The sequence below is a fragment of the Anopheles stephensi genome, chromosome 3 (genome assembly GCF_013141755.1).
Source record: "Anopheles stephensi strain Indian chromosome 3, UCI_ANSTEP_V1.0, whole genome shotgun sequence".
NCBI lineage: Eukaryota > Metazoa > Arthropoda > Insecta > Diptera > Culicidae > Anopheles > Anopheles stephensi.
In genome coordinates this window covers 84,724,323-84,743,166 of record NC_050203.1, presented here as the reverse complement: position 1 = coordinate 84,743,166, position 18,844 = coordinate 84,724,323, and the positions used below count along the sequence as shown (strand labels likewise).

The following is an 18,844-nucleotide window of genomic DNA, read 5'->3' as shown; positions in this document are numbered from 1 at the left end:
ACTACAGAACGGATGCGGATAAAGAACCATAAATTGCATCTTAAGTAAGTGATGGCTCGAGGGATGTGACTTGTGTCGTCGTAGTTGATGTTGCTACTGCTGCTGCTGCTGCTGCTGCTATTGTGGCACCGGGCGATCTCTGGGAAGGGAACTGTTCGGTGTTGTATTTGCAGAATCAGCATTAGTGCCGGGTTTGGCGCTTCGGGCTGCACTGGTAAGGTGTAGATAAGATGCATCTTAGTCGATGAATTAAGGCTTTGAAAAGTTTGTGTCGATTCATCTCACGCCCTCCTGGGACGTACTAGCTCGTACCGCAGTAGGAAACCCCATCAGATTATCGTTTGTGGTGCTGTGATCGCTAGACGAAATTTACTTAACAATCTAATTTGGTGGAATAGTAGAGCCCAACCAATATCAAAATTTAACAGCAGTAGGATATTAATTTTGATAGATAGCTCTCATAAATCATGCACCAAAAAAACTGACTGCCTCTTTTATCGTGCCTTTCTTAATTTCCTAATGCACCAGGAAATTAATTCTAATGAAGCCACCGAGGGCTTTAACTACAGGGCAAACAAAACGGTTTTTTTTTGTCACTGCGCTGGTGACATTCGTCTGAGGAAGTTGCGCTCTAGTGACAATTGACCCTTTTAGCTGTACTTAATGCCCGGTCAGCAGCTCAGCATGGGTTAAAGAGCTGCTGGTCAAGATGCTGTAGATGGAGAGGACATGCTGCGCTGGGGAACACCCCTCAATCGCGTCTAGATTAATTCGATTGTTTAGTATGCAAGCTGCTTTTCAAGGGGGATCCCATCGATTAATGTTATCACAATGCACGTAATGTTCCCGTGGATGGGCTATTGTGTGGTTTATTGGATCAATTGAGGTCACAACTATCGCTTGGTGTAGAACTTGGCTGGAAGAACAACACAACATAAAAGCACACGATAATTTGTTAAACGAGCTCTTTAAAAAAGCGCGCCTGCAGATATGCAATACCATTAGGTTGATCGCTCAGGAACAATCGGCTTTTAATCGGGTTATAACCGAGGTTATCCTGCCGATCCGAATATTGCCATTGGCAATAGTGTTCCTCAACCAACCAGTACGACCTGGATTCAAATCTCAACTTCAACTGAGTAAAAATTACCAACGATTTTTCTAGGGTCAAACGAGAAGAATATTATGGCTTTCGATTTTGTGCGGAAAAGGCCTCCAAACATCGCGTCTCGTCTCCGCCAAGAGAAGAGATGCATCGGACCTCTCCAATAAAAACCAGAAGATCTCTTCTTGCCACAATGAGATTGACAGTTATTCGTTATTCCCTTCCATCATCATCGTCGTCGTCGGGACCTACTACTGCTACCAGGAGTGATGGGCAAAACCGAAAAGATTAAGCTTACAGGTTTTGTATGCTAATGGATGTTTGACGGGAACCCGATTTACTTTGCCTCCGGGCGGGCGGCAGCGTTCGACTCGTCAGTTCTGGTGCGCGAAACCGTTTGCTGCTTTCGTTGATATGATTTTCCGCAAAAGCCAGAGGTCCTCCAAAGTCCAGTTCCTCCTGCCGGATATCTTGTTCGCTCTTCTTCTGTTTGTACGCAACACAGCATGCCGCCAGCAGCGAAGAAGCACGGAAAATGCTCCCCAAAAGGGCACACAAAGCAAACGTTTAAAGAAACGTGCCCGGGGAAGAGCCAAAACTGGTTGAAAGACCGCCGTCCGCGCGCACGACACCGCTGGGTGGACATAATTTAAATATAATGCTCAGAAAGAAGCCTACTCCTTACAAGCAGCACGTCCAATGGGAAGGCAAACGAGACCGGAGGCTGTGTCAGCTCCAAAAGCAAACAAAACTACCCCAGACGGGGGATGATGAGATGTGTGATGGTGGCGGGATGCTGGCGAAAAATTGATGATGAACCATTGATTGGATTTATGCTTCCGCTTGGAGCTCCAGCATTTTTCATCGCCTTTTGTTTGGCCACAAACAGCGCACCGCGATCGCGACTCACTTTGCATACTGGAAAAGGAAAAGCTGCTTTTGAAGGTGTGTGTGTGTGTGTGTGCTTCTCACAATCACTTGGTGGGAATTGAAAATTCGCACCACTTTCGGTCCAATCGCTCGTCCGTTTCGATTCAGCATCATTTGTGATTGACAGCATGCATGCGCTATGTATACGTGTGTGTTTGTTCACGCTTTTCTTCCACTTGCAGGCGGGAATTTCAAAAGTGGATTTCGTGCCATTTCGATGTCGCTTCACCGTCACATTCAGCCGCGAAAATGGCTCTCCTGCTTCACACACACAAGAGAGAGAAAAAATAGAATAACCGTCAAGTCAATTCAACCATTGCTTCTTCATACCAAACGCTATTGAAGGGTGAATCGGGTTTTGATGTTTGAAATGTGTTGTTTTGATAAGCGATTGTCGATTTCGGATAGCAAAAAGGGAAGCTATTTAGATAACAGAAAATAAACATTTGTTTTTGATAGGTTCCTTTAAGGAACGAGAGACAACTTTACCGAAGTTGAAGTATCGGTAGAGTGAAGGATGGCACTATTTGCAAGATTACCCAGCACATCAAAGCACCAATTCGCTAACTCAATAAGAAAACTGAATTTTGAAAAATAAAACCTCGATCCGATCGGGTTACCCGCTCAAACTCAACCTTTTTCCTGTGGCCACACTTCCATCCAATAGACGGATCCGCAATTTATGCAACTGACCTCGAAGTTTTGATTGATATTCATGAAATTATGCAAACCCAAACAACAACGTCCAACCCGGTCGGGGATACAGTGAGGACACACTTCAGCTCATCCTTCCATCATCAATCAGCAACACCCGGAAGCGTACCGGGCCCCAGAAATCCCTCTAGTGGAAGAGCTCAGCTCACTCAGCTCACTATCAGCTCACGTGACATGCTGCCGGTAGTGATTGGACAGTCGCCGGACGGATGGACGGAGACAAACGATCGTGTGCTCTCAGGATGCACTCTCGTCGCCGGCCATATGTTGATCTTTTCCGTCTTGACGACCCGTCCCAAGGCCCCAAGGGGCAGGGAATTGATGGGGTCTTGCTTTTATCTGCTTCTTGCCATGGCACCAGACCAGGTTCCGGAGGCCTTTTTAATCACTTCGGAAGCCAAGAACTTATGCAAATATGTTTGCATTGTTTTGCTTGGCTTTTGATGGGGATGGAAGGAGAACGAAGGGAGAAAGGGGGAGGACTTGTGTGTGTGTGTACAAGAAGGGCCATACAAAGATGCCTATATTTATGCCTGTTTTGTTTGCTTCACTTCTGTAACGTCCGCAAGGGTGGAGAAAGTCAATCGAAGAATTTTTCATCCTTCGTGACGTGACAGCTTTCTTGGGACGAGTCGCCTGGAAGAGTTGTTTTGTAAACAATGATTTATTTTTTTATTTACACTGCGTTAGAAGTAGTTATCAAGGATGTATAAGAAATCCTCAAAGTTGTGGAAAAAAGAGACTTCAACTTCTTCGATTCTCCAGGTTATAACATTTAAAGCCACAAATCACCACTCATCATCTCACCAATTCCACTAATGTCCACAAATAACAAAAGAAACTATTTTGCTCACCCAAAAATAGCTAACCTCGAAAGATCCTCACCACCTCCAGGTCCTCCTTACTGCCCCCCTTTTCCCGGCCGCTTATGACGCTATCAATTTTTGTTTTTCTCGGTCCAAAAATTCCAGAGATCATCTGTTTGTGCGTGTCGCTTCACAAATCATTACCCTGGTGGAGAGTTTTCGTGGTTCCATCCCGGCCGCCTACCGGGAAAGGGTGCTTCGAAATACATTAAAAATAATTTATTGGCCAGGAAAACCCGCTCGTAACGGGCATCGTTCGTTCCAGCGGTTATCATCACGATCATCATCATCATCGGAAGCCTCAGCGTCAGCATCTCTCTGCCGCTATTTAATGGCTATCAGATTTCCTCTCCGAGGTTTTTTTCTTCATTGCAGCCGGACAAAAGGTGAATCTTGGCTGGGTGGGAGATACATTTCACTTGGCCGGCTGCAGGAAAACAGCTTCATACAGTCGGAAAATCGTTTGACTTTATGGGACTCTTCTCCTCGGCAGTCGGTCACGGCGTGTAGCTTGAGCACTGGGAACCATTTTGATGATTCATTTAACTGAAATTAACTGCAATTATGAAAAATGACAGGCTAGTGTTTGCCTGGAGACGCATTCCTGGTGAAGACAAATAGAATCATTCGTCTGTCGCTAATGGGGCTGACAGTGCGGGGAGACATTTAGGGAAATCTCTCTCTCGTTTACCTCGCCAAACTCAGCTGATTGATGTTTCGTCCAAGGAAACGATAGATTTTTTTGTTGATTACGAACAGTAAAACCTCCCCTTGGTTGAATGAATTCCGAAGGCAAGTCGAGAAGGAGCACACCCTTCAATAAAAATTGCTTCCCACCGTTGGGCGAAAACGTGATGCGATCAAAATTCCTCCCACAGCTAATTCCACCTAAAAACAACATTTTCGACGTACGATTGACGACGGGAGTCTCGTACGGTGCATTCTCGCATCCGATGAAGTGCAATTTTCTCCAATTTTCTCAACTGCGTTTGCCTTCATCCCTCTCCGTCTGTAACTGCCCTACCTGGAGAGCTTACATACGACTGAGCACAATCGAGCGGATCTATTTGTACAGGTTGCATTTTTACCTTTTACTCCAGTGGAGACGGTAGACGAACCCATACTCCTGGCGGATAAGAGTAAAATCTTCCCATTTTCTACTGACAGCAGCAATATGTTAGGAGGTTCGAGTACGATCTATTCCGCTAATGTTGGAACCCATTTTCGTTTTGGGGATGGTTTTTGTAAGACGATATTGCCAATCGGTATGCACTGACTGGCATATTCTGGTGCAGTTCCAGTGCTGAGAGATGATAGGGCATTGGTGGGTGCAAAAAAAAAAGGAAAATAAAATAAATTGTACGCGAATTATTATTCTTGGCCTTAGGGACACCAGCACACGGGAAGCTCTCTGACACTGAGAAAAGAGAATCAAGGAGAATTGGAAAGATGTCGAAATGCTATTAACTGCTCAGCAAGTTTCGGATCTTGTAGACGATTTATTTGCGATAGGGCGATAGTCATCGGAACTATCGTACATGATTGCACTATCAGGGAGTTATTGAGTGATGAAGCTTTTGATAATGGGCTATTTAAAGTTGAAGAAAGCGTCTTCTTTCTTGGGGGGAATATTTTGTTCTATTTGTTGAAGTGAAACGTCAGAAATAAATACTGAAAGCGACGTCAGTTACGGACACGAAGGATCCGGTTTCAAATCCCATAGCAAGAACACAGAAGACTTTTCTACGACAAAAATTGAATGTTAAAGATCTCTAAAATATTAGAACGCGGACCTCCAGAGATAATGGCGACAAAGAAGCAGCAGAAGAAGAAACTCTTTTAAATAGAAAAATAATGTCCGTAATCCTCTAGAGAGATAGTGCGCGCTATTTTGCCTGTTTTCTGCCCTAGTAATCCATGTACATTTTCCGAATTATTTTCCCTGTTTTTCTCGCCTGACTCTCCTTTTTTCATGACTATTGATACTACCACATCCCCTAACCGGATATTTACAAAAGAAAGGAAATACAGACATTTCTCGCCCCTGAACGTCAACCATCAAGGATTAAATGAAAGCGAGCGAGCCGCTCAAAAAAAAAACGCAAACCTTGGCAAGAAGGAAAGCGAAACCCTCACCCGGAAACACTTTATTTGTAGTGTTGGTGTTTTTCGTCCCCTGCGGGACGAGCGAACTTTCTCTCCCTTAGCGATTCCAAGCAACACCAGCACATCCCTCGAGAGAAGGAAGTGAATCTTATCAAATATTCATGAAGTAATTGTCTGGTTTTATCAGTTATCCTGCCGTGTTGTCGTCTTCAACGCAGGGAAAACGCAAAAAGCAGAGCTTAAGGGAGTACAATATTCGCACAACCGAGAGCCTCTGCTTGGGTCCGGACAGGAACAGCCAGGCAAGCAGACAAGTGGATCATGAAGAAAATCGTGTCACTTCACTATCACACCGGGTTCCGTGTTGTCGGTGACGCATACCGTAATCGCAAGCACTACTAATGCCTCCAAGAAATTCTTTTCTAACTTGTCCTGTTTATCTTTCAGACATGATGGAAGCTGTGCGCGGCGGTGTAAATTGGCTCATAACTATAAGCGTACAAGCTCTATCCGCCACTCGCTGACGGAACGGACCGGAAAAGCCTGCAGTCCGCAAAAGTCAAGCGTGAAACAATCGCCATAAATTACTCGACCGACACCACGTGCTCCAACGCACGCAGTTTGTTAAGCTACGTGAGTTAAACAAACGACCGGAATCGGGATTGAATTCAAAAGCCCTCCCCCGGTACGTATTTATTAAAGTTTATTATCATTTTTGCCCTGCGTCGTATGCGTATGTGTGCGTACAAGTGCATCTGGTGCAGTCAACTTCCGGAAAACGGAACGGTACGCACCTAACAAGGCTTTTCCTATTTTAATGTTCCACTATTTTTGTACTGTATCCCACCGTGTGTGTGTGTGTTGTGTGTGGATCCTTTGCTGGACAGTCAATTTATGTGTTTTAATAAAACTGTATAAAAGAAGGAGGCATTGCGCTAATGTGATCTCCAGCCTGCCTCGGTTGGCGTCCATTTGTCCGGCTGGTGTATTTTGCTTTTGGGAACTCACATTAAACGTGAACTTTAAATTTCATTTGGTCATTAGACGACCGGATAGATCCTTCCCCAAATATTTTTTAATCCATTTTATCCTCCTTTAAAGACAACATTAAAGCGTGTGAGTTCAAAAAACACCCACACACAATTTATCCCATTTTGGCAATTATTGGGTGTGCGATATTGCACCACGTTGGCAACGTGTCAACGATACAGGCAAACAACTTGAAATTAATTGAGTATATATAGCGCTGTGAAAGGTTATCTCCAGGTTGTGCATTCAACAACAACACCCGACAAAAAATCGACTTCCACTAATGACCTCCAATGCGTTCAATATGCTCTCATCTGCAGACAACAAAAAAGCGAACACGAATAAGGTCACAGGCGAAAGTATCAAAAGAAGGGATTTTCACGGATACTCACCGGTGAGCTTTGTCCTATCACCAACATGCAGCAGCAGCAATAAGAGAAGTTTTTAATAACGTGTGTGTGTGTGTGCTTCAACAAAACCCGATAATGAAAGTACGGCAGGACGAGAGTGCTCCAACGTGAAAAAAAAAACCGGAAGTAGCAGCAAAACCACATGTTTGCCGATTTGACTCATTACGTCCCGGCCCAGCCCGCCCTTTCGTTCACAATCGAAAGGGTGGAAAGCTATAAGCGAAAAACCTCACCATAATGGCCGAATCCGGACACGGACGGGCGAATGGTAAAGTTTTTCCTCCCAATTTAATGTATGCCCGGTTGCCATTTTGTCACTGCTGCTCCACTGCTTCGAATTCGATTTCTCCATGGCGTGTGTGTGTGTGTGTGTTTTTTGTGTCATTGCAAAAAGGGAAAATCGATTTCCAACCCTGGTCCACGTTGGTGTGGCGCAGGTTTAATGTATCCAATCATTATCGATGTTATCAATACACTTCTCACCACACCATCATCATCATGGTGGCCGTGGTAGTAGTGTGTCGTCAATGAAGGGAAATTTGTAAACTATCCCGAAAATCGTGCACGATACGCTCGTCTGGAACCATGCTCGAATCCTCAGCCTGTGGTCCAACATGGCCGTGCTCGTATTTTGTAAACATTTGCACCAACCACACGGGGCTGGGAAGCGTAATTTTATTATCCTTATTATTGCATTATTATGCGATCGGTGAAATATTTCCTTGCTCGTGTTTTTCCCTGGCACATCCCCCAAAGTGGTCAGGCTGTGGTACCGTGGTGCTGTGGAGTGGTTTGTGCATCACACCAAATTCGATTACCATGCTGCCGCTACATCAGAGTGTCATCGTTATCGGTGGCGTACTAAAGGTGCAATCAAACACACACATACGGAGCTCAAAGCCTCTGCAAAAGCTGATAAAATTGAGTTGATTTTCATCACCACCGGCGGCAGGTTAAGCTTTGGCGAAAGGTGCGAAAAGAAAACAACATGTCCGCAACCGCAGCTCCTAGTTTGTGTAACGTTTTATCGAGGCCTCAAGCGAACCAAACCACGGCGGAAACGTCTACACCCTTGCATGTTGCGAATTTAGTGTAGCTTGTTTGTGTGTGTTTTTGTGGGCACAGAAAATGTCCACTTGACAGGAGAGTTCTCGCAAAGGATGTGGGACCCATTCCCTCCTCCATATTGGTGGGCGCCATAATTAAATACATGTTGCGATTCGATTTAATTTTGCCACCGCCTTCGCCATAGTCCTGTATCCTTCTGCCAAACTTGCGTACTTCGAATGTCCGGGACCGGAAACAGGATTAACCCTCGTACAAAAGCGTATCATTATGCCGTGTGTCCTGTGTCGGGGTTTTTTGGGAGCCAGGATCTCCCCACAACCACTGCTCCACTTTGAACCGATACTGTTGATGATGATGATGATGGTTATTTTCGGGGACACAGGATCTGTTTCGGATGGGGATTATGGCGCTTCTTTCACCCGGCCCGGCGAAAACTGAAGCCCACTTCTCAGGGGAAACCGATCCCAAATTCGAGCCCGGATCGGAAAAAGGGGCTCCGAAAGTAAAGGGATAGCGCGTTGTACGACGACGACAACCGCACTGCCAGCAACTGGCAATTAATGAATACTACACGCACTTTGCTGAGTGGTTTGTCGGTAAGCGGATCAGTGTGTGTGCGTGCGTTTGTGTGTGTGTGTTTGAAACCAATTTGATATGGGCAATCAGGAAGATAGCATGGGATGGGAGAGCATATGCTTTGGAGTAAGATAAAAGGAATAGGAGCTGGGGACTAAACGAGCAAGACAAACAATACATGAAAATGCTCTGGTAAATATCTGTTTTTTTGGGGGAAAGCATCATGATTCGAATCAAAACAAGTCATGTTTTTATCTTGTTGTGTAGTGTATGACCTTCTTATAATGGTTGGAACAACAGTCCGTATAAACTCTTCTCCACATAACAGCTAGATGACAGCTCAGTGGATGCGTCTCAGACGACCCACGCGGTTGATAGTAGTTCTTAATGCTACTTAGGAAATCAGAGCAATAAGAGTTTAGAATTCTTATTTCTTCCTTTTCAGCAGTACCCTCGTTGGGACTTGGGTTTTTATTCTGCCATTTCTGAGGTCCATAAGTATTTATTTACGCTTAGACCGAGTAGTTAAAAGTCCTTGGTAATAGGAAACGTTCCAGATTAGACTTGATCTGCAACAGGCACTGTATGACAAAGCCAATCCAATCAATCCAAGTGTGAGAGTCACCTTAAAAATGTCAACTTTGGCAAATTCTAAAGCAGAATAATTTAGTAATCCAAATAAATTGGCTACTTGGCTTATGCGTTAGGCTAGCTACGGAATCTCCATTCCACTATTCTCAATTAGGTCGACTTCATTTCATGCTGGCATCACTGTTCCAATTCTGACAAATATTAATACCTTTTAAAGAGATCTTTCTTCACCCGAACTACTACTCCACATTCCGCCTATGTGTTTCCAGCGGAGGAATTTTAGACACATACATCACGGGCAGCTTATTGGGCGTTCCAGTTCTTGTTTTTTTTGTTTACCGAAAACCCCATTCTTCTTCACAACTCCCAAAAGCACACTTGGTGCGATGAAAAGGAAACTCCTGCCATTCCGTTTCGCTGCCCACAATGCACTCCGTTCCTGTGCCAGGCTTTTGGGTGGGGGGGAGCTATCTGCTCTACAAGCATTCCCGGACAAGATCTCCCGCCAAACGATGAGGACGACGACGTGAACGTGACGATGCAAATGAAAAGGACTCTTTAGAATCTACGCGTGTAAGGTGGGTTTTTCCTAGTTCTGGGAAGAGCGTATCCGTGTGGAGGCTTTTATCAAAATTACCCAACATCGCGGCCTCCTCCCTTCGTTATCATCCGTCAGCAAAAAGCTGGTGGCCGTTGCCCATTTGCTGCCACACAAATATATGCATTATGACCCAGAGAAAGCGGGAAGGAGCGTTGCATCGGCTGTTCGGGTTTGCATTAGTGGCACGGTTGTCATTTTAAGGTTCTTCCCGGCTAGCGTAGGAAACGTTCTGGGGCGTGCAAATATTTGCACAAAAATATTAGTTTCAAACCGAAGCCAGTGAGGGCAGATCTGTTTCTGGTTCTGAACGCGCTGGTGGGACACAGTGCACAGAGCAAGAAGGGCAACAGTGGCTGAACTAGTTCTTTGCAACTTGGAGAAACTCGAACAACCGCGGGAGGGGAGTTTGTGTGCAGGTGAGTTCTACAAAAGAACATCCACCCCGTGTATTATTCCACTTTCTTTAACGACGCGAAAAACGGTGGTAGCAAATCGGAACACCAAAGTCGAAGAATCTGTGCAATGCCTCGGGCTGCAGTTATCAGTGCGCGCCCTGTTCGGTTAATGTGGTTTGTTTGGAATGGCGTGAGTAAGTGTGAAGAATGGTGCATGAATTTGCAATGCTTCGCTTAACCAGCGCCATAAATAGACGCTCATTTGTGTGATGCTTCGCGAACGAAAGGACACAAAAATGACTTGGAGCACGAGTGGTGCAACAGCACGCCGTTAAACACAAGACCCATCAGCACATCCTTTTATACGGTGCCAGGGTAGGTTTTGTTTCGCTGGTGCAATGTTAATCATTTAGATTACAGTCAACCAACCTGTGGGCGTGTGAAGTGCTGGGAATACATTTCCTCGGGGAGCGTTAAAGCCACCCACCCGAATGCAAATGCATCCCGCCTGTTTTTTGAGCTCATTTGCCAATGGCCACGTTAATGGGTGTCGCTCATTAACATGGACTTGCATTTAAAAAAGCCACTATCTTCACTTCACTCGACGACATGTGCATGCGTTGAAGAGGAGTTTATTTAAATATCCATCCACTAGCTGAAAGCACAAAGGGGGCACACCGAGGGTACAAAAGCGCCTTTTTTCATTTCTTTACTTCGCCTAAAATATTTCGGGAACACAAAGAGTGCTATTTATCTAGTGCTCAAGCATAGTTTTCTATACTTCCATACTTCTCTCGGAATAAAAAAAAACAGAAGGCGATCCTCCAACAAGGGTTTCGAGCAAATGCGCTCAAGAGTTCCTCTTTTCCCGCCAGAAAAGCCCTTCGGTTTTCGGTCGAAAGTTTGAAGATAAAACTATCCTCTCACACTTGACACCAGCCACTCTTCTGGAGATTGTCTGTTTGCTTGACTGAAGCTGCCGAGAAAAAAAAAGAACCGTTGCTCGTTGCTTCCCGTTGTTGACTGACGTTGACACTTTAACCGCTAGCAAAAGCTTGTGGTGATGCTGACGGTGCTGCTGCTGCTGCTGGGGCTTGTGGACCTAGAGTCTTGCAGCATCTCTTCTCTAGATTCAAATATTCGCCTCACGATGAAGCGATGGTGTTTTACCGGGTTTAAACTACGAAACAACCCTAAAAAAAAGCAGCTAAAACATTGAGTCTAAATTAAACAAGACACAGAAAGCCATCTCCCGAAAACCTGGGGAAGCGATCTAGTTCAAAGCAAAGTGCAAAATAAATGCACCTAGCAGGGTTGGGGGAAACATTTTACTGGGACAAAAACCTAGATTGCCTGGAGTGGACACAGACGACACACACACACACACACATGTGCATTCCGTCACTGCAGAATGTTGGTCAGTAGAGAGAGGCAGGTTCGTTGCAGTTAAAGTGGCCCGGTTCCATTTCGACCAACTCTTGTTGAATAGTACTTTTTGACTTTTAAAAAAGGAAAGGCTTTCTCCTGTGGAAGATACGTTTTTGCTTACTCTTGAATGCTTTACTGCTCTGAAGTTTGATGTCCCTTCTGTTGGTATGAAAGGACGACGGTATGAAAATTTGTGTTTTTTCGACTGTTTGGTGTCTTTTTAATGACATGCATAAGGGGCTGAGAGGTCTGTACGAAATAGAACTTATACGAACGCATTCAGAAAAACCCGATTGAAATTTATTCTCAACTCTCCAGCAGAGATTCGAACCGAGGATCTACGGTGTACAAGTACTATGCTCCACACCGCAACACTATGAACTCACCCAGATTGATATGAGATGAAATCGCGGGTTTAAGCGAACGGTCGAGGCATTTTAATTCCTTTTCAACAGTTTTTCTTTAACTTTAGCTTCCTAAATGCTCTGCATTGTATTTATAAACTTGTTCTGGCCATTTTTAATTCCATGTATTGAACGAATCCATCCATCACGCTTGTGCTAGTGTTTTTATCGCTAGCTAAACCTTATCAAAGCTTCAACCGATCCGTACCATGCATCCGACAGAAAGAAATGTCTACCCCCGGTGGCGATGCATTATTTGCTACCGTAAACGCGCCGGATAGTCCCACGCGTGTGCAACGGTGCATTTAACTTATTAGCTTTATTAAACCACTTCAACTTTGTCGGGCCATAGACGGGCCACCGCACCGTTGCACAATAAATGCCTAGAGCAATAAATGGAAATGCTTTGCTAATTGATCGATCATTCGCAATATATCAAATCATTGCCAATTCTGCTTCCGTTCGGTCTTTTATAGGCCCCTCGAGGAAGACTACCCTGGACCGTGTGTATGTGTGAGCCTTTTCGCCTGCTGGAGCTATTCCCGGTTGGGGGATACAAAATGGCACGAGACGGCCGGATTTGTGCATAACAAAATACCCTAGCCTGTTGTGGTGCAGTCTGATTTTTTGCTTTCGTTGTTGCTCCTCCAGATCTCTGCTGCAACGAAGCCTGCCCTAATATGGCCGAGCCAGCAATGGTGCGTTACCAGTGACGATTGTGTCACACTGTATTACGGACGCTTGCTGCTATCCCCCATCAACGTGAACGGAGAACAAATGTCGTTTTTCCGGCGTCGTCGCTAGTAGTCGCTCCCGCTGCCTACGGAATCGGTTTCACTTTTTCACTTTCGCACTGCTGAAGCTGTGGAAGTCAAACCGGCCAGCGCAATGGAAACGCGCCGCACTGCAGGCGACGATTTACGCATCAAAGCAAGCAGTTGATGCGGGACGAATGCAAATATGCGAGCGAGCCTGGTGCTAAAAGTTAGAACGGGGATTCAACAGTTCAATACACGGCGACACACGGTCGTATTTCTTGTGTGCGTGCGTGTGAGTCGTTGATCGACATTGGCAAACCCAACGATTTAGCCTAGCGTTTTTGCTAGGCGGATGGGAATCAAAGCCAGACAAAGCGCACCTCACACCGGGATAGCCCCATCCATCCAGCAGGAATGCGCAAAACGAATCGAAACGGTTCTGTTCATTAATACCAATTAAATTATAGTTTTCCGAGATCGATATCGACCACCGGGGGAAATCCCGGCAAAAACCTTCCCAAGCTTCCGAGTGGGTGTGTGTGTTCTACACGCCGGTGGAGGATTTAAGGCCCAGCTTGCTTGCTACCATAATTTCTGTCCCTCGGCTTCCATTATTGTGGTGGTATTGATCGAACAACTGAACCGTTTAGTGGCGATTAGGCGTACTGCGGCCAGGATTCGCTATCGTTGCAACGGGAAAATCCTTCAGTTTCCGATGGTTTTTGACTACACTTTTTCAAATAAATTAAACTGTTTAGCTTACCTATCAAATAGTTGTTTCTAGTTCCCTTCGTCATTAAGTACTGATGATACGCCGAACCCACCTAACGAATCCACCCTGTGGAAGAAGAACTAGTCATAACCGGCACTTGCTGTTTTGCTCTGCCTTTGGGACCCCACTCAGCGGAAGCCAGTAATGGAGCAAAACGAAAACACCAGCAAAACAACCGCTTACCATTGCGTAAATGGTGTCCTCCCATCCTCCCAGGTGATCATGGGAATTATGTTAAAAACCTCCGCACTGGTCTCGTCTGAAGCGTAAAAGGTGGGAAAATTTATTCTAAACAAAGTTCATAAATAAATAATTAAATACACCGAGCAAGCAGCAGCAGCGGCACCACCACCAGCATCATCGTCGTATGCGTTCGATCTCAGTTTCTGCTAACTGTTTTTCCCTTGTTTCTTGCTTTTGCGACCCACCTTAACCTGTAAAAACGTGGTAGAGAAATGTTATTGCATACTTTCAGGCGGGTGGACTGGTGGCACGTTTTAATGGGGCAAAGTTTTTCGTCTGTGAGCAACACTATTAGAGAGACAGGTGTTAGAGGGAGGAGTGAGGGAAGGTGTATTCCGACCCCCTCCCCCTCCCCTGCCCCTACTTCCTCTTCCAGGTAAACGAGCACAACATGCTGTTTTTCGGGGTGTAAGGCCCGTAAAAAGAGTTGATTTAATTCACCAACTTGGCGCAATTACCTCTTCTTTTCCACTTTTGGTGATGGTATCGGAGCGTAATCTATGCGATCAACTCGCTATCATGCACTGAGGGTGAACCTCAGGGGATGGTGTATCTTTTTTGGGGATGGTGAGAAGATTCAACTATTAGACAGGGTTTGCAAGGGGGGGGGGGGCTAATTTGATTAATTTTTGGTATTATACCAACCTTCATTATGTCATTTTGAGATTCCGGATGCCAAATTACAGATTTACGATGGCAATGCGAAATTTAGTGAAAACATTCAGGCGCACAAACGATGACTGATTGGCTGTGGCAAACCCTGTAAAGTAAATGGGGAGGCAAACGGTTGTGAATATTGCTGTGCGTTAAAGGGCCAAGCTCTCAAACAATGACATCTATCGCGAAGCCAGTCGATAAAAATAAACCACTGGTTTGGTTATATCGACCAATAAATTTATCTACTCGAATTGGCATCGCGAACGCCTACCGCTCACGAGTCGATAAAAAGATAACGATCGATATAAATACTGTTCGAGTAGTTACGCTATCTGTCAAATTGGCTGTAAAATCTCTGGTTTGTTTACAAATAGCAACACAAGATTGTTATTGCTAGTGGGAAAAGTTTGGTTAAAAATGTTTAATGCATTATTTTTAACGGATGATGGTGATGATGATCATACAAATCTTGCAGCATAACGAAGGCATTTGTAACCAGGCATTTTGAATTACCTGATAAAACGTAAGGGAAAACATGTGTGGTGGAAGTGACCATCGATTGCATTGATACGTGGAAGGATGCTAGGAGGTGTACACCCTGAAGACGAGCAGTGGTTTACAGTATGGCTAGTCAGGTGGTTACTGGCTCTAGTTCCCGGAGAAGCGCACACTGAACTTTGATGAAGAGCCTTCCGAAGGGTGTCGCAGAGCGCGTGTCGTATGTCGGGTGCGCGCGTGGCCCGGTATTAGGAGATTGAGTGTTCCGTTGATCATTACGTTACTGGGAGTTTGCCAGCAACTTAAATTATGCGTGTTGTGTACTAATCCTTGTTACATGAACAGCCGTTGCCTATTTTTATAAGTGTTCATGATTTTAAGTTTTTCAATATTATTACATTACATGTTGATTGTTTAGATTTATTCAAAATTCGAAATTCATTGAAATTAACGGCAAAATCATGATAAATATAAATTTTTTACGACCTAATAAAATCGTTAAATTTACTAGTAAAATTTTGACATAGCACATAAATAGTACAATTTTTTTCCTAAATCCAACGTAAGCTCTCAAATCCGACTCCGTACCGTTTATCAACTGGTTCGTGGCAGTAGATAAATATATCGATCGGTAGTGCCAAACTGTGTCGTTCGCGATGCAAATTAACGACTTTTTTAACCACTGCTCGACTTTTTCCTCACGATTTGTATGACGCGCATGACAGTTGTTACCATCGTTTTACGGGTTGACAAATTTGTTGCGTTGCGATACCATTCCGCCATGATAGTCGTTATATCGATCGATATATTTATCGACTGATGGTTAATTTGGTTGGCGATAGGTGTCAATGAACGGGAGATCCAATTTCCCCCAATACGGGTGTGTAAATATTTTGAAACGGTAAATAAATCTTGTCCCCGTTCGCCCTGTTTCTTCCCACCTTGCCTACGATTTTTTTAAATCTACGTCAAACATCACAATGCAAGAGCGTGCATATTCTTCCATTTGCTTGCAAGTGTGCAATGCTTGCGTGTAATGCAAAAACCTCAACCCAAACTGAGACTGTGCTGCTCGAGCACGTACGCCTATGGATCACATGGATTAATTACTACGCTTTTTTAGCCGGGAGACTGTGCGTGTGTGTGTGTGTCTTTAAACACATCGGAGCATATTTTATGTGTGATGGCAGCACCAACGACATATTTATACGGCTGGTTTCCGTTGAATAATGAACACTGGCTCGGGAGGGCTCGATTTTTCACCACTGCAGAATCTCTTTCATTTTGGCTAACAGCAAACACATTTTTGTTTTTGCTATTAAGTGGGACAAATAATGTATTGTTTTTTTTTTGCCTCCTACAGTTATTATTCTAGACGTTGGATTCATTTGTCCTAATGAGCTCTTATTATATGCTTTTTTTGTTACTTTTTCCCCCAGATGCGTTTGACATGTGTATTAATTTGTGAAAAGTACGTTTTCTACGAGGTCCTCTTTGTTTGTTTTATTTTTCGTGTTTGATGTATGCAGTTCAATACACGCATCCAGGCCTAGTAGTAAGTAGTGGTAAATAGTTTTGAACAAAGACATGCTACCCTTGGGCATGATTGTACGCTTCCCTGTAGCTAATTGGCACTCGTTTTCAACATTCCCTTTTTTTTAGTGGATCATCTGCACCGATGTAACCGCCATCGCACTACTGGACTCCCTTGTCAGGATAAAGCATAACCCGCAGACACATCCGACGTGGCTTCTGCTTTTGTTGCACGTTGTTTTGTTCCTTGAAAAATGCCTGATGAGGAGCGAAAAACTCCCCCCCGTCTCGTGAAGTGGTTTGTCAGCAGTCGCCCGAACATCAAACGAATTTTGAGCGACGTGCTTACCCGTTACGGCACACAGTGGCACGGCGGCCCCTTGGAACAATATGCAATTTTCAATCTACTCCGTCGAAAGCGCTCTCCCGAGAGCGTCCAGGATGTCAACGACGTAAACAAAAATTATGCACAAATCCTGCGTTTATGAGCGCTTGCTGCTCCGTGCCTGAGATGCACCACTAACCTTCGGTGTCGTTGTTTTTGGGAAGCCAACAGCCAAACAAGATTTTCGCAACCACCATTCGCGCGCGAACGGCGGATCATCGTCACGTTTTTCCACCCGCGTCAGCACGAGCCACCCGCCGACAGAGGGACCAAATTTTTGAACGCAAAAGTGCAAGCATCATCAAGAGTATGCTTCCGGGTGCCTGTGGTGGTGCAACATCAGCGAGGCACACTTCCGACGGATTATTGGGTTTCGAGGATTTGGGGCGAGAAATGGGTGTATGTGTTGCTCGAGCAAGTAATGACAGCCGACCTTGCCTGTCGTCGTTTATGACACGCGACACACAGTGATGGAGGGAAATTAAATTGCGCTAATAACCGGAACATCGGAAAATGCGCTGATGATGATGCATCCATTGACGCTTCCGAGAAAACTCCTCAATCGGAGAGGAAAGATCTGCCGCAGAGTAGTGCGCATCATACCGATCCCCGTTCCTGCTAACCACTAACTGCAGAAAAGGTAATGAATCCAGGAAGTTTCTCGTGCTGTCTCTCGGATCATTTTTTCTAATCCATTTAGTGTGCTTCTTTTTCGCACCTCTCACGACAGCCATCCGCCATCATGATACAATAATTGTCACTGGCATCGTCTAACACCCGCCCGATGATGACGCCTATGCTGTGTGGGTGCGTATAATTATCGTTATCATCGTCTATTCATCTCCCCTTTTATGGCAGCCAAGGAGGAATCCCTTCGACAGGGGGGGAGGGGGGGGCGCAATATTCATAATCATCACGTCATTGAACTTCAAACTCATCGCTTCTTGTCTGTCTCGTGGTGGTCTTCGCCGGGATGCTGGAATGCTTTTAATTTCAATTTAAAATGTTGCTCAACCCCACTCCGTTGGAATTGGAAGAGGATGAGATGAGGGCATCTAATATGAATTTTGCCATTTTCTGATTGGCGAGCGAGCGCTTGTTGTGCGATGCTAATTGATCATTCATCAAATGCAACCAACCACCAACCCAGTGTGCAGTGATTTTCCATCCATTCGTCGCGTAACCGTTTGCTTTGGCGGGAAAACATCAGTGGATGAAGTGGAAACTCAGATAGAGGAAAACAGGATTGCAAAACTAATTTATAGCTATTTCATATCCATCTCTGGTTGAAATCAATTTCATTTAATTTTCCTGGTGTGATTTTTTTAGATTCGTTTCAAGGGCGTAAATGTATTTACTTGCTTCAATTTCATTTCTCAATGAAAAACAATTCAAAATATGAATGAATTTATTCTATTTCTTTGTTTTTCGCTCCTTTCCTCTCTCTCCCTCTCTATCATCATCATCAATTAATTTAAATCATTAAAAGTTAAACTTCCAGCTCGTGCTGTCAGTTGTGCCTAGTTGTTTATGCTGTCAGTTTTAAGGGTGTATTCTACAGCAGACCGATAAAGACGGACGGCCGGAGAACGTTTTTGCTCACAAAAAAATATTTTAATTATTTATTTTTTTAATCGAACATGCCAGGGATAATGCAAAATAACAGGAAAAAATGCCTTGTAGTATTTTGTGAATTTATTATCGCTAGCACATGCGGTGTTGGCAATACGGCGTCAAGCCGTCATATTTAATTTTTCGAGGCTGTACCTGGTTCT

The 18,844-nt window shown here is 44.6% G+C and overlaps 1 protein-coding gene across 6 annotated transcripts in view; it reads left to right on the top strand.

Annotated features, from left to right (window-relative positions):
• Positions 1-18,844, top strand: part of LOC118513838 — an 87,892-nt gene that overhangs the window by 24,303 nt on the left and 44,745 nt on the right. For 4 of the 6 annotated variants that reach the window (XR_004906517.1, XR_004906518.1, XR_004906519.1 and 1 more), the window contains exons 4-8: positions 5,909-6,103; positions 6,169-6,406; positions 16,591-16,706; positions 16,814-17,709; positions 17,800-17,876. The exons of 1 other annotated variant lie outside the window; for it this stretch is intronic. The gene's annotated coding sequence lies outside the window, so the exon portion shown is untranslated. Of the gene's footprint in view, positions 1-5,908; positions 6,104-6,168; positions 6,407-16,590; positions 16,707-16,813; positions 17,710-17,799; positions 17,877-18,844 lie in introns of those variants that run through there. One more of the 6 variants, XM_036060107.1, reaches the window with a different exon arrangement.